A 17,598-nucleotide genomic window follows, 5' to 3' on the forward strand; every position below is an offset into this window, starting at 1 on the left:
ACTGTATTATTGTATTATATAACATGTGGAATCTTTTCTTTAAACTCAGAAACATTCTCACGATGCATCGCAATAAATGGCAGCTGCATATCGCGGCATATGTTCGGTTAGCCGCAGTCTGCATAATGAAGGCCTCGGTTAATTCGAGCTTGTTGTAATGGATGCAATTAATCCATCAAATAATTGCGTCTGTCCTACTTGAGGAGACGATTAAATTCAATGAATACATATTGCGAATCAAAGGGTATTAAAATAATCGTCAATAATTGAATAGGGGTCTTTGCAAGCACAGACGATGTTTATCAAGAGACTGTATCATATCACTTCATGAATTCACCTCGTAAAAATATGCTAGAAAAGGAAAACTCGAAAGATAACCATTCGTGAGGTATAATCAATGTCACTTTCTTAAATTCCCTTGACGTCCCCTTCTCGAAACTTACCACACGCCTTTATAGAATCAATTTTCAACTTTTTATTGTTACATTTACATATAACGAGATAAACAAATTAAACGAATCCACGGCGGCAACGTTAATCCGCTTCGGTCATTACGATTCGTCCTCGGCAGGGCCCCGTCGTCGGTTCGTTGCCATAATTCCCATAATCCCGGGCTCGTTCAACGGCTTAAAATTTCAATCAGCCAAAGAGACGTCGGGATACGAATTTATTCCGCGTTCGAATCCGTCCGCGCGCGCGCGCGCGTGTGTACGCGTACGCGTTACCGAGATCAGAAGATAGCTATGCAGATAGAACGTTCCCGCGAGAGAACTGCAGTCAGCGTTTGCGTTTACGCTTGAGGTCGTTGTGTTCCGTTCTGATTATTATCCGCAACCTCGAGCACGACGCCGGCGTATCGCATCCGAACTGCACATCCGCGAGCGTCGCGTGTGCGAAATGTGTTTGCATCAAAGGGGTTACCCTATCCCTGAGACGAAAAAAAATGTCTTGCTGTAAAGTTATAGTTTGGGCCATTAAAAATTGTACACAGGTACAGGGTTTCCAAACAGTCGAAGAGTGGGGTAAAATTGAAATCTAAATGTAACGAGAAAAATTAATCGTAGAAATAGGATTAATTTTTGTAACGTTAGAATGACAATTAAACGTGTAGGATATGTTATCGAAACTGTGGGAGTCATTTTGAAGATTCACCCCTGTAGTGCCTTATATATCGTTGTTGGCAACACTTGCAAAAAGAGCCGACTACGCGTTACAAGGAAACTCTCAAATTAAATTTAAATAACTTTTGTAAAATTGTAATATATTAACTAATTTTTTATTAACAGTAAACATGTCCTCGAGTATCTTTAAAATACACAGATACAATGCAAAAACAATAACTATTTGAATAATTTTGGAGATTTTCAGGAGATGTATAAATTCATTGATTATACAAAATTAATTAATATACTGAAATTTTACGAAGGTATGCTTGGAATTTGGTTACTATACGAATACTTTCTACACTCGCTGTAAATTATTGAATTGAATTGTTTATGGGTTTAATTTGTTTGTTATATTTCGTGTTTATTGATATGCAGACTATAGCAACGAACGATATACTGTATACGCTTCCATTCGTTCTGTGAATCGAGATTCGACCTTTGTTCGGTCGCGGCCACTATGTATATTCGCGGGAAAGAACACATTTCGCGTGGTTTCGCGGTAACTGGAACGTCCGCGCGCCTGTTATCGTAACGTCGCGGTCGGCGGCTGCGTGGTTGCAAATGATCTCCAATACTGCAAAAATAAAGACACCGTGCGTGGATAAATTTTCGAACAGGTTGCAGTTTGCATAAGGAACGTTCGCAGTTTGCATCGAATGTCGAGGCAAGCTTGCTTCTCGAAGGCGTGCGAATTTCTAGCAAATGGATTAGCATGCGTTGATATCGAAACAAAGGTCGATTCGTGCGCGTGGACGGTGTTGAAATCGGCATTCGATTTCGAATGTGAATACCTGAAACGTGGATTTCTAAATTTTTCACGTTACGCTGGGGCAGTATTTTTAACCGTCTTGTGGAAATTGAGTCCTCGGAGGAAAGGATATCGCACGATGATCGTGCATTGGCATACACTACTGTGGAATTATGCTAACGCGTGCCTTCAGATTTCCACCTGTAAATGGAGCTTTACTACATCTTAAATCTTTATGTTAAATCGTTTAAATTCGAAACGCTTCGTAATGCAAATGCTCCGATTAGAATGATTATAGGAACGCAGATCTGTGTCACAGCTGTCCAGAGGCTTGTGCCTATACTACGAAGTTTATGGATCTTTGGTATATCTATGCAAAGTGCATTTAGAATACATTTCGATATTTTTATTTAGGAGCTCTAGCAGAATTTATTAAAAAATGACTCTTCAATCGCCTTCGTGCGGTGCTATTTTTTAACGTAACAAATAAGACTGTAACAGCAGTTTTAATAGAGGTATATTCAAAAAATATTTATAAAGAAACCATGCGATGAATTATTCTTAAACTTTTAGTATGTTTTAATGAACGTATAAGGAAAGAAAATCCAGTCTCATAATGTTATTAAACATAGCGTTACTCGATTCCACAGCTTGTCTCTTTTGACATCCCCGTGTGATTTTACTTATTCATTTCATGAGTGTTCGAGAATACGTGAACAATCGAGTGATTTTAAATGATTGTTGACTTAGGTTTAGCTCGCATCGACATCCTCGGCTAGCTAAAATGGCATAGATCACGTACGCGGAAAGAATCTCCGTTCGGAGCGCAGTCTTCTGGCCACCGAAGAGAATTCTAAAGAGTTTCAAGATACCAGGAACCCCCTCGAGTCATCCAGCCGGATGTCATTCCGTATTCCAACATACCCTCTCCACCTCGCCACCTTCTGTTGTCGCGTTCAGGCGCCGCATTCTAACTCTCCGTTTGCTCATTTTGCATCCAAAGATTTTATCTAGCGGCGTCACGCGTCACTCTAGAAGACGATTTATGCCATCATGCATCGATACCAGCGATATGATCAAATTCAATATGTGCTCGCGAATATCGATCGATTCAATACCGTGATATCGTTTCATCAGAATCGATTAATGCCTATAAAAATATATGTTTCGATCGGCGTACACTGGCAGCCAAAAGTATCAGGCCAGGTGCCATTTTGCTAGCACTGCTATTTCTAAGCTTTTGCAACACTATTTTATTGATTTATCTCGTGATATATTTAGGGAATACTTGGCTGTATAAGGGTGTAAATTAAATGTTTCACAAATGTTTTTGACAATCGGCACTGCGAATCGTATTATAAAATTCCGAGTGGTATTTTTTACTTGCATTTTACAGAATCGGAGCATTCCATGGAGTACGAATAGTACATCTTATTTTTTGTTATATATTGGCTTGTCTAGGAAGTTCGTGGTAATTTTTAAAAAAAATTCAATGACACGTTTGAATTTTGATCTATATTTATTGAGTTACATTAGTACCGTTTTATTATACAATATATATTAATTCCATATAAATGCTGATTGTAAGAAACAATGGAAGGGCCAATATCAACACTACCATAGGTTAATCTCGTTACGTACGTCTGCAATTAAAGAGAGAAAGATCAGGAAGCCTGGTACTTTTGGTAGATAGTGTACCTGCAGGACACTTGGCGTCATTAAGCCTGTATCGAATCCTACAATGATTACGTGCGGAATTCGAGAGTATACTTCTGAGTGTCTCAAATTTAACAAGGATTGAGTTTCTTGGAAGTTACATTGGAACGTTATTACGTGTCTAGGATTAACCTTCTGAAGTAACCGTATCGTCAGGAATATTACATTCGATAGTAGGAAGTATCAATAAAGAGAGCAACGGATTAGAAACTGAGATTGTGCGACAAGTATTTTTTCATTACCGAAGAAAACTTTAGATGCAATTGTCTTTAAAATATATAAGTAAAAATATCGTATACTTCATCATAAATTCGAGACGTGATCGCAAATGATAATTTTAAAGACGATGGTCATTGCTATGGAGCAACCGAGCAATAATACTCCACCTCTTGTAACATTACTCGAGATCTTCTTTCAAATTTATATCCACGTGTAGTTTTATTTTAGACCACACATTTTTATAAAAACGGCCTTGGAAGTTGTTTCCTTGAATTTCTTATGAGCAGACATGTTTTCTGCGTCGCATGGAGATGTCAAATAACAAATTGTAATTTCATGCGAATTCAGGTTTCAAGAAAATGTTGTCTCGGGAAAAGCACGATGTTTTATTCATACGGTAGTTGAAAAGCGCAGAAAATATGATGCAATCGTCCGCAGGGGTGCGCGTAAATTCTTCTGTGATCCTTTTAGTCGTAGGTTTTTAACGATCGCCGGTTCATGGAAATTCCGATATACCCGTCGCTTTGGTCGTCAATCTTTCAGAAAAAGGTGAGGCTTATCGATTTCGACGAAGTCGTGGTTTCTTCGAATCCTGTTTACGAGTTGAGTTCTCGATGACTAACACAAAACACCCTTCCTTCGGAATCGATAACTGATTTTCGAAAAGGACGCGTTGCGGTCAGAAGCGAATGGCAGCTTGAAGGAACTTGGTAGATTGGTTTAAAAAAGAAATGAAACTATTTCAGATTTATATATTTTTATAGACGCTAATTGCGAATTGAAAAAAATGATCATATCTCAATTTATTCTGTAGATAAATATGTTTAATGGCACGAGTACTAAGTGGATTCAGAATTGAGTATCATTTTTTCAATGTTAATGCATACCTTACTCGTCAGATTACTCGCGAAGTTACTAAAGAATGTGCGGTAATTTATTGAAATTCATCCACTTGTATTAATTTAATTGTGTACAACCACTAGTTGGTCGGATGAAGTACAGCCTCAACCATAAATTAGAGACCACTGCCTTTATTTCTATACTTTGGAGTATAGCAGAGGAACGTATTTAATATAGTATATAATATAATAGAAAAATTGATACATAAAGTTTGTAAAATTTATTTTCTCCACATATTATTAAAAAATGTATTATTCTTTCGAATATGATCGTACAATGTTTCCAACGTCTGTAGACGATCATTCAGACCCAAAGCTTTTAACAAAAATTTCTAGTTATTATAAATATCATATATATTATCATATATATATTATACTCACAAGACTTCCCTTCATGCTTCTCTAAAATATCAGCCAGCACATCGCGCATATTTCCTCGACACAATAAATCAGTTTATTAATGAACGAGTACAGAATTAATAAACGAGTATCTAGAAGGTCCTAACGTTCCCTAGAAGAGTTCCATTAGGCTGGTATTCTTCACAGCCGCACGCAATAACCGTGCCAACGAAACAGTCATATTTTTCGCTCCAAGGGAGAAGTGCGGAGTCGAGGCGTTGCGAATATGCTCGCGCACGACCGTTTTCATTTCGCTAATCGGAGGACTGGAAACTTATGGCCGGCAGTGTACATTACTATAATGAGCCGGCGCGATGCAATGCACAGCAACTGAAACAGGAATAATAAAAGAGCACGGCTCGTACAAAGTTGCATCCCTCCCGTAGCTGCGTTTCGCGACCGGTCGGTATCATTTCCAAGCGCTACTTGAACACGATCTAACGTTCAGATGTAATTTACACGCGGCCAGGGGCCGCGCGGCTGACTCACGCGTTCATTAGACCACTCGAAATTACGCCAACTTAACGAACCGCCATCGTCTTTTTAACAGTAAATCGTAATCCGAGCATCGAATTCGTCGGCAGATCCTCGACGCGGCGCTAATTGCGCGCCGTAAAATTACGATAAAAGAGGGACAACATTGTTTTATCGTTGGAGCGACTAATTGCCTCCACGAGGATCGTCCTTCCTCGCGAGTGTCGCCTGCAATAATTATATCTTCATCCCGTACCTTTCGGAATTACAACGGGAGTTTAATGGAGGAACCAGGCGAAATCATCGACTGTGGTCGCGATTACGCCTGCTCGCGTTGTAATTAAAAATCGTAATGATACAGAGAAGTAGGCCCGAGGGCGTGGAATGTTGGTTGATTTTATAGGGTACCGATTTTCGGAGATTGCGCGCGGTATTTTCAAGGGTAGCGACGTGAAATATGTGGCGAAGGTTTATTATCCTTTTTTACTGATGCGTGAGAGACGTAAAGGATAACGATAAAGATAATAAGGAATGAATAAAGGTAACTTGAAAAAAATATCTACAAGATCTTTTCTAAAGAATAATTAACGTAGCCCTCGTGTTTGTAATTACGTTTTATTATCCTTATTTATTTCCTTATTGCTCTCGTAATTTTTAAAAATTTACAGATAAGTAGCAATAAATCTAATTCTTTTCTTCGTACACTTCAAAATTGTTAACAAAATTACACAGACATCAGCACCGTACCAACTTTGCTCTTTCTAAATTATGTTAGAAATCTCAAAAAATCGAGGATTGTTCCTTAAACAATGCCTTAGGCAATAATTGACAGCTACCGGTAGTTAACGTCATCGCGTAAATTACCCTTGCGTCAACAGTTGTCTTCTCGCATTTATTCTCAGTCCGACACGCAGCCTTCGTATGAATCAGGAACCGTGATCATTAGAACGTATCTAATCGATCGGTCGTAATCACAAATTATCTCTCGGCCGACACTTCTCGTTAATTCCACGTGGGAAAAATAGTGTCACGCGGGCGGAACAATTAATATGCCCCACCGGAGTCGTATGTTTCCCCCTCCCCATCGGCCGTTTGTCGATTTCCAATGCATAATAATGAAAGGTTAACAAAGGAACGAGACCCCGTACCCACACTCCGATCTGCATTCAATAGTTGAAATCAGCTTAAACGTTATCAGGGGAACGCTTAGCGCACATGTAGCGCGGTCGGTTTGTCATTTTTCTAGCCGTAAGTAATTGCTCGAGCTCCAAGCGGGCAATCGGGTACATGGCATGAGTCATTCAGTCGTACTGCGTCGTACACTCTGGTACAGATTTCCCAAAACGTCGCCAAAATCTAAGCAATTGATTTAGCAATATTCCGAACACAAACGCAATTGCAGTAACAGATATTCGGATAAGACTTATTGTTGGACTATCCGAGGCTCTGGACGGTGTAATTTGTCGAGAACGGATAAACAAATATTTTGCACGGTGGTTACAAATAGTTGCGTTTCTGTTAACCCTTTGTGTGCCAAGGAGCGATACGTCGCTCCTCCATGAACTTGCAAAAAGGGCCAAGAGCGATGTATCGCTACATTTCTGTTTACAATCATGCGTCTTTGCTTAAAATTATCTGGCATTTCTTGGATACGTGCACAAATTTCCTCTGGCACTCGAAGGGTTAATTTCTTTTTCGGTTATCCCTTTTGACGGAATTACCCGTCGGCGATCCGGGTTTGTTTAACCTCTCCGGGAAGTCTGGAGGGAGCACACACAGAAATCTCGGTTCGCGGGCATCGAGGGAAAGGACGTACGGCCTTGGAATTCCTACGTAACGTTCAAGTTCGCATGCAAATCTGCGCGCTGAACGGCACACGAGGTCCGCGCACGCTCGACGCCGGAACGTAAATAAAATCGTAACGCGCGAATAACGCGGTATATGGGTAAATAGAGCGGCCCGGAACGGGGCGGGTGAAATATACGAGACAACTTCAAAGCGAATTCAGGGTCGAGGATTGCCAGAGGATGGAACGGCGGTTATTGCGGTCAGGTACTTCACTCTCACTTGTTCGTTTTACCTCGTGTTAGTCTGGCTGCGTAGATTGTAACTTTGAAAATAATTAGTCTATCTACTCCATCATTTATATTGACATAATTGGCACGATAGATTCACGTGGGGTGAGGGGACTTTTACCGAGGAGATAGAAAAATTAATTCTCAAAGTGAGACACTGAGGGTTTATTTTCATTTGGCGACTTTGTATTTAGGTGATAATTAAGGAAAAATTCGTTGGTTAAATATGGGTTGAGGGAGTAGATTAACAGTGACAGTTTTGGATTCTGTTGCTGCACCGCTTTAAAGTTCGCTCAGCGGGGATTTCATCCTACAGCCATTTGGGTAAGAGAATTATTTATTACAGAGAATCACTTAATACATTTTTCGAAATTAATATTATTTAATTTAATATTTTGTATATTTGGAAAACTTAAAGACATTCCCCAAGACCGATATCAAAGTTTACACGGAGTTCATATGTTAAACCGCTGGCATCCGGACGATCATACGATTCTGCCGCTTCCTGTCGATTCGCGAACGTGCTTTGAAGATCCTTAATTCGACGATGGTCTCCGCTCGATAGGAGAAAACAGCTCGAGTGGATACACATTAATACGCGGCATGATGCTCGCGCAGAGGCAGAGCTAAATCGACATGGAATATAAAAAAGGCTTTATCCGGAAAGAATCTTCCAATTAGGATAACGAATGGCCAAGGGGATCGGTGAACTTACCGGACCCATGACCGAGAATTAGCCGCTAGTAGGCGATCACAAACGTGCCTGACTTCGGTGCGTGATTTCTAATTTATCCAGCGATCGTCGCGAGCCCATCTCATTCGGCTCGTTTTCATTGCCTACGGACAAATTCCGAATCACGTATTCGTGGATTTCGATAAAAGGTCGCCGAATATCTCTTCGGTATTCTGGCGATTCGTGGAATTAACCGGTGAATTATGTTATTAGTTTCCTTTCTCGAAATTTGGAAAACGAGTCTCTGAGTTCTTGGATAAAGATGTTCGAGGCGAAGCTCGATGTCCCAGGGAGGAAAAGAACGAGATTCGTTTTTATATATGTAAAGATCTTTTTCAAATTTTCTTAATACTTCCAGACTTTTGGTAGGTGGTACAGGTCTGAATATATCGGAATGATTGAAAACAAATAACACGTATACATCCCTTAAAAGGTGCAATGGTGTGGAACGAAATGCTATCTATGTAATTCAATAAATATATATTAAAATTCAAATGCGTCTTCGAATTATTCTTAAATATTCTCACGAACTTTCTGTACAACCTAATAGAATAACATGCATAAAGGACAAGAAATTTTATTAATCAGGCAACCCTTTATTGCCTCACCTATCGACTCTTCAATTGAAGGACCTTCATTGTCTCACCTATCGACTCTTCAATTCTGTTTCACCGAGGCACTCATTTCGATTGATAAATAATTCTCGAAAAGAAGCCGAAGTCACGATCGAGGATCGATAATAGACCGTATCGCGTGCGCAGCCATAGTTCACGATCGGACGCGGTTAGCCTTGCATTCGATAGCCTGATTAACGCGGGAACAGCAATTAACCTTGGACTTCAAAGCGGTGCGGCTGTCTGCAACCTTGCCAGAAATGCAGAATCCTTCCCTGGCCAATGACCGCAATGTCGTTCCCTCGAATTCCTCAATGACTTCTTTGTGCCAACCACTCGGTACTTTCACTCTTCATCTCCCAGCCGGTCGGCCAACCAGGTACACATACTGTCGCTGTCGTTTCCCCGCGAATTGCACGCGCGTATGCACGCAGCTGCGTATGCGACCACGGCTCAGGCCCGTGCGTTTGCTCCTTGTCTACACGTGGAAGCAAGTATTCGCCCGTGTGGGTGGTAACTGTGGGACTGCCATACATCCGGTTGGGTGTGTCGGATGCGTTTGGCGCTCGAGGTTTCGCTCCCACCTCGTTAATTTTGGCGGACCCATCGCGGGTTTCGTTTTTTCTAGAGTAAAGGGCACGCGTTAAGAATGCGCTAAACGGACCGAACGACTTCAGTCGCGTTGAACGAAAAGAATAATTTTTTGTGAGTTACGATGTGCTTCGTATACGTGGGATACTGAGACCTAGAATTTGGTACACGGATAAGATTATACCGTTGATACAAATTGAGGAACATTTCAGACTATAGGAGAATGAAGTATATCATTGGCGCATACATTCTTTTTATTCGTAATATTCTACACAAAGGGTTACCGAAAAATTATAGTGTCCCTTGTTCGCAGCTCATCTTCAGACCTAAAAAATCATATGACGTTTGAGTGAATTATGATACCAGTAACAAATGTTTTCCTAGTCATCCGAACCTTTCATCAGTGTTAAAATGTGTTAGATCACCATGCCACTTTCAGAACAGGAAGTTCGAACCTGATTAAAGCAAACTGTATTGTTTCTCACCATTTTTGTGGTATTATAAATACAAAACATTGGCCCATTGTGTTCCTGAGTATCCTACTTAGACCAGTACCTCTGCCCTCCTCAAACTAATCTGGCGTTAAATTGCATGTAATATATCTATAACAATGATCAAATTTCAACCTGAAACAGCTCTATTCCTTTCTCGCCATGGTTCTGACAATAATTCTACGTATTTCAAAGTAAAGTACCATATTTAACAGCTTGTGGATAGTTTTACATTAAAAATATCGATCTCTGGGAAATGAATCGGCGAGCACCGATATTTTGTTTGTCGAACAAAACCCAATGCACATACAGAAATGAAAGTACCGTTATGTTCGATAATCGTGACTGGACGTTTCCTAATGAAAAAGTGTTCCGCGGTATGCAATTACTTTTCAAAGTTGAGCACTCCGCGTGCATAAAACTGTCTATTATCTATTCATTACGTCTCACGCGATACATTAAAGATTTATGATCGTTGATAATTCAGACTGTTCCGGCGATCTTGGCGTAATATCTTGATTTGAATACAACAGGCCCGGAGTGTCGAGCTAATCTTGATTTAAATGCGACAGATTATATAGTGGCGGAAAATCACTAAGCAAACGGATCTTTTATCTACGCGTAAAATATCGATGCGATCTCTATCGGTGTAATTTAATAAAGTACTGTAGAAATATTATACATAGAAATTATGCGGCCGTTCGGTTGGATTGCCGTTTAGGTGTCAATGTTATGTAATTCACGTAACATCGCGTTACGCAACTCTTTGAGACTTTACAGATTCTTTCAACCAAGTCTTTGATATCTTCATTACGTGGAAAGTTGGTATACGATTGTTTTGTTCAGACTGGTATTCACGCTGATAGGAACTCTAATAAGACGAGTGTAATCGTCCAAATAATAGAAATAATAATTTAAAATTTATATACAGGATTGGATTTATCTACGAACTGAATGTCTAGTGAAATTTTAGAATTCGAACATCAGAAATCGCAAGTGCTGTTTCTCAATTTCTCAAACTGTTAGTCAAGTTTCTTATTAGCAAAGGATATCATTATTTAATATATAATATCTTAAAAATGTTATTAGTCTATGGAGTATCCACGACAAAACATAATTCATTTTTCTCTTAAGACCAGCAGAGGATACTCTTGATCCTGCTGATACAATTGCTTACAATAATTATCTTCTAAACTACTTCGTATTGAGCAAGATGGCATCGATACTGTGCGCATTGGTGGCCGTTATTAAAACAGCAATTGACACCGATTCGCCTGGTTCGAAGAATCGACGGCTTGAGCATCGTCTCGCATCTGCTGTTCATTGATGAACTGGCAACGCTCGACCCAATTGAATTCAAGTGCAAACTTACCGTGGCACCGCGTTTCCTCCGCGTCGTAATGTTAGCATTACGATAGCCCGCGTGCGCATCTCAGCTTTATGAATGAAGAATCTGATGCGTCAGTGAACTCCTGACTCGAATGCACCGTTTCTTAGAACGCCACTCGTACACGTCCGCGCGTACGGAGGTGTGAATGTGTATCGAGTAAGTTACTGGAGCAGTCGCGTTACCAAATACACTTACTTAGTCGCCTCGTTGGGAGAACATCGCTGCCGAAGGAATGAATTACAGCTATTACGCGATCCATCTTGGATCGGAATACATATTTAACCGTTTATGATTATCCAGTAGTATGAGGTTTTTTTTTATACATGTATCTCAAGATATAGTAATTCTATTCATTTTAATCAATGAAACATGAAAATGTTTCACTGCCTTATCACTGGGGCAGTTAAACTATCTTTGGATTGGTTCTATATTTCAACGATTATGCGAATAAAATTTTTCGAATCTCTTTACTCGGTCCATCTTACTTTTGCGTATAACTTAACGGGCAAAAAAATGTCGACGCCGTGGAAACAAAAATACGAAAAATTACATGACCGTCAGAGGGGACCGGATCGCTTTCATCGTTCGCCGCGACGAAGCCGATTACGTCGCCGTTCGACTTACAAATCCGCTCGGGTATTTCCATCTTATCAGCATTGCAAATTGAAAATGCACCAGGCTGAGGAGCGACGGGCCAGTTCGGACACGAAAAGATGGGGCAGGACAAAAAAAAAAAAACATTTATTCGGTCCCCGTGAACCCCCGCGCTCGTGATTAATACACCGACCGGGGCATTGTTTCGTGGGTCGACTTTTTATAATCGACCATTGTTCCTTTACGGGAAGTTGGTCCGAGGCGTTACATTAATAAAGAAGGAGAACGTTGCGACAGAAACGCGACAACTGAAGTCTCGACTTCTGTTTACAGTGGTGGAATCGTTTCGTTTACTGTGGAGACCTTTAGAGAAATGTCAATCTTGAAACGTGTGCTTTGTTTCACTAATAAAGAAGGGTAGCTTATCGATGATCTTCAATCCTGATGAAAATTGGCACATAGATAGAGCGTAGGAAAGAATTAAAAGATATAGAGAAAGATACAACGTCGTCTTTCAGCTAAGAGAGCCCCAAAAAATGTTTTTATTTTTTCCAGCGAGTTTTAATAATCTGATAATAAAAAGGTTAATTCGCGTGCGACCTGTGCAGATCTTCCCTCTCGACTGCCATAAAGGAGGACCTCATAGTCTGTGGGTGGTAGCCGATAATGCCCGTTACGTGCGCGCGTGGCGAACCGATCGGCTCCACTTTCGCTTTTCGCGTTTGTCGTTTCTTTTCTCGTCATTTTATTTATCGCGTCGAATGCCCAAACGTTATTTCGTTCGCCTTTTCGCAATTAGAAGTACCCGCTGCTCGGTTAATAATTAATTGGAACGACGGAGAACTTCATTTTTAACGGCGAATTAAGTTCGCCTCGCTGTTTGCGAGATCGGTAATTGAGACAGCGGTATTGATTCTTATTAACAAGAACACTATCGTGGTACACCTATTACACGTTTACTATTCTTTGCAATCTCAACTGCCCAGATACGTATTTGGCTACCCAAGCCAGATTATGTGATTATTATAACATTCTTTGGGCTCTTGAGATTTTTATATGAAATATTTTGTAGCTTTTCAAATATTCTTAGTTTTTGTATTTATTTACTGGAACGTCGGTGCACGGTTGCTAAAATGTTTGAAGAACCAGTTTGGAAGATTAAACTTAGAAACTAACTAGTGATTGTTTATTCCTGACGTCTTTTAATTTTGTCAAAGATAATTCTCAAGTACTTGATGCTTGCGTGCATCGTGGTCACGTAATCCTCAAAAAGGAGAGAAACGTCTTCGGATCGCTGACTCGCACACTTGACGGTGCACAAGAGCCGAGAGAGTTGGTACACCCACGACACCCGCTAAAGGAAATCCTCGGACGAGAGCTGGCTCTCGACCGATCGACTCGTTCGCGGGAAGATCGACGGATTGGCGCAATTTCGCGGCAATTATCGAACCGTTTCACGGCGGCCGGTGAAGCAACGATCACGATGTGAAGGTAGCCTAAACACGTAGGCGATTATGAGCCAGCACGGTAGTGGTGGTGTTATGTCATCGCTAGAGGCACGCCGGCCTCTCGTTTCATACCGTTACGTTGCGTTCTCTCGGCACAGAGCTATATCGTGTTAGGGTACGTTTACACCGATGCAACCTTTTGCCATTGAACGCTGCTGGAACCCTTGAATAGGGCAGTTGCTCGTGCAGTTGTTGGATGTAACTATAGAGATTGAGGGATGTACGCGAGAGGAGTCCTTTCACTCATGATACGTTCAGCCATATATGGAGGACAGGGCTTTTGACTAAATTAATTCATTCTGAGACGAGGTGTAAAGAAGTACATTTTTGTTTGGATTAGTTGCGAGGCAATTTCGAGGCAATGATCTTTTTTGCAGCCAGAGTACTTAACATAAATTCTTGAAGATTAACGAGACACTACTATTTTCTAAAATATATGTTTAAAGCTAGATAGTATTTATAATTATTGTTAGACATAAGAATTAGTTATCTTAACCACAAGTCTAATGACGCTAATGACTTACAAACTGACGCGACAATAAATAAATTCTAGAAATTTGGACAATTCGAAACGCAGTTTAATATAATTTGGTAGAAATATTTTGAGGACCTTAAGGCACAAGAATATAAAAAAAAAGATGTATTGTTCAACCTAGAAAGAAAGAGTACCTCCTTAAAAAAATAAAAATAAATATACATTTCGAATTGAGTAACCTCCTCCTCTTCGAAGTCGGTTAAAAAGCAATTGATTTGGATAGAATTATTCTCCAATTGTCTCAAAACAAATTTTTAGCTTCAGAAATGTTCACAAGTATCAGTTTAGAAATTTTTTGCAGTTCTCTAGTACACGTGGTTTTCTATTATTGAAATTATCTTACAAAATGAAATTAATCGCCTCTATCTTAAACTCCGTGTAGAAAAATAGAAGAGGAGTAGCGTGGACGTGTCCTAACGTCTGTTTTGCCATGTTTATCACCTCAAGAGTTACTCTTTCTAGATCCTGCAGCGACGTGTCGCGTGCCAAATGTAGCAATTGCGTGATACGTTCGATTGATCAGGTTATTTGCTGGAAGGTTAACATTGAACGTTCACTTTTATATCGCCACCAGCATATCGCATGAGTTATAGTATTGTTCGAGGTATTCGAGCTTAATAGGTGGAACGACATCATTGTTTGGGGATTTTTCAGCCTTCGAGATTTGTTTCTACGTTCCGCTGGAGCGCCAGCAGGTCTGAGTTATTTCTGAACGTATTTTAGAATGCAAAACAATAGCGTGGGACGGTATTTTTCAATGAACTATGCTTTAGCGGCTATAAATTATATGATGGGCATTTTTCGTAATTTCGCTTTAAAAAAGAATCGAAAATTTGATTGATTATCGAGGGTATTGGTACATTAAACAATTATTAACATTCTTTAAGCAATGATATAAGTAAATTTGTTTTAAACAAAATTTATCTGACACAGAAAGTTAAATACTTTAATACGAAATGATTCGAGAGTATTAAAATAATAATTACGACGTATAAAATACTATCGTACGACGGAATAAATTTAGAAATTAACGTAACGAAACCTTTTGTATTACAATTAAATCGCTCTGTTTCTCAATGATTCTGTTGATTTTAACGTAGCATGTGGCTCGGTGTTAAAATAATTACGAACGGAACCGCAGCACTTACTCGGAATACTCTCTATTATACGCTCTCATTATTTTCCCTTTGAATGCTCGCTTTAAAAATTCGCCCGTTGCTCGTTTAAATCGCTAGATTTATTACACTCCGCTTTCACAATGCATCGACTGCCCTTAACAATACCCTCACCCTCACACGTGTACACACTCTCGTCGTGGCCACTCGATCATTTCAGAGTACACGCATTTCTACAATTCGCAGTTTCAAACGCGATGTCAAGCACCCTTTTCACTCCACGGCAATAAGAAACTCACGAGACGAAAAACTTTTCCAACGTTTTATAACGCTTGACATTCTAAGACCGTAATTGTATTTCGATAACGTATACTTTTCTATAGCAACAGCACAATTACCGAGCATGTAAGGGTAATGGTACTCGAAACTGTGATGTAATTCCATAGGCATACTTGGGCTGTAATGCTCGGCACTCCCTCCATTTTGTAGGTGCAATTGATTTACGAACGAATAAATTTGGAGTAACAGTGACGATTGTTGAACGGAATCCACTTTTCCCGCAATTGTTGCAGGCTTAGGCGAGTTTCCAAACAACTCCACTAATTTTAGTTTTATTGGATCTTTACCTTTTAAAGGTAAAGATATAATTTTATTATATTAAAAATGATTTACTTTACCGGTGCTCTTAGTGATCAATAAGATGGTGATCAAGTTTTTCAATTCTTGAGCTACGATTTTGTTGAAAATGGCAAAAGGTAGAAAATTACTGTTTGCGGTACAAATTGGTACAAAATTACAAAATAAGTACTAAATATTTCGCTAATTTCGATATGATTCTGCTGATTTGGTCGTCACATCTCAAGAAAGGTGTTAAGCAACGTTACTTATCTCAACGAGCTTCAACGAATCTCTAGTAAAAGTGATAGGAGCCTTAATTAAAGGAATGTAGTACACAAACTCTATTCGTATACTATTTCATCTGATAAACACTGTTTACCATTCCAACCTCGCTTCAATATTCACGAATTAACTATATTTGACAAATTATTTTCTTTTAAATTCTTAAATATTTTTGCAAATATATCTAGTTAGAATTTTAATTTCTACATTCTCATGATGTCTCGAAACACAAGTATATAAATTGCTCGACTGTTTAATTGTCTCCCCAACAAATTTTGCATGCTAAGTCTCTCGCGATCCACATATGTCGACAATGGTCCCTCTGTGCGTCGCATCGTAGAAATATTCACACTTTCCAGGATCGCGAGTGCGCGGCAGATGCCGAGAATGATTGCGCTTATCGTTACGCGGAAAGTGACACTAGCGGAAGGCTCGGAGGAATGAGAAACATAATCTCGGTTACGTTTCCACTATTTCACTTCGCGGCTCTAATAACTTGATAATAATCGCGGCAGATCCGCGTGCGCCATCCACCTGATCGTCTGCGTTCGCTAAGTGACATTAGTTGCCAAGTTTCTGTCACCTATTAGTGCTACAGATCTTGGCAACATCTCTACGAACCGTTCCGAAATTATTTCGACTCGGTAGGATCGTTCGTCGAACTCCGTTTACTTGGATACTGGAATAAAGTGCCCTTTGTTATTTGTTCTTACACGCTTTACAGTTAATTATTCGTAACACGGTGTTTGTTGTCGGAAATATCTACGTAAAAACATTTTTGTTTCTGTTGGTAAAAACGTATCGGAACTTGGCAAATAAAGTATCTCAATCGATGAGGTGGATGAGGTAGAATTAATTCAAAGTTAAATTAAGAAGAGAAATTATTATTGCACACTAAGGAGAGATACAAAAATTCTTTTTATCTGTGAGGAAATAAATTAATATAGGCACGATGTTAATCAAATAATAATAAGAATAGAACACAACAAAATTGAAGGATCAGAATTTGCTTTTCCTATACTATAAAACGGAAGAAAAGGAGAAATATCTTCAAAGGAGGTTATAGAAGTATGCGGTAGATATCTGGGAAAATACTTCTACCGTTCCTGATATTAATGTCGTCGCATTGAATGTTTGTTTAGCGAAATTAGCGAGCATAAAGCAGCGGACAGCTGAATGATTGCATTGTTTGCTCAATACCACGAACGCAATAAACCATGGGAAGAAAAGAGGAGAGGCCTCCAGTGACTCTCCCGCGATGCTTCGCAAGGCCTTCCAACGGCTGATTTATTATCACGATAAGTTTATTATTTTCGATCACGTTTCGTATTGGTAACGGATGCGTCCGCGGGTCTCGATGCTCTGTGTCGTTCCTATTAAATGGCTCCCCGGTTGACAACAACGGTGTTATTACAATTTCATAAATCTAAA

The 17,598-nt window shown here is 39.7% G+C and overlaps 1 protein-coding gene across 4 annotated transcripts in view; it reads left to right on the forward strand.

Moving 5' to 3' along the window:
• The window catches only part of LOC128891336 (stAR-related lipid transfer protein 13), a 360,751-nt gene that overhangs the window by 39,301 nt on the left and 303,852 nt on the right, over positions 1–17,598 (forward strand). The window lies entirely within an intron of this gene.

Source organism: Hylaeus anthracinus, unplaced genomic scaffold (genome assembly GCF_026225885.1).
Source record: "Hylaeus anthracinus isolate JK02 unplaced genomic scaffold, UHH_iyHylAnth1.0_haploid 12001, whole genome shotgun sequence".
In the NCBI taxonomy this organism is placed as follows: Eukaryota; Metazoa; Arthropoda; class Insecta; order Hymenoptera; family Colletidae; genus Hylaeus; species Hylaeus anthracinus.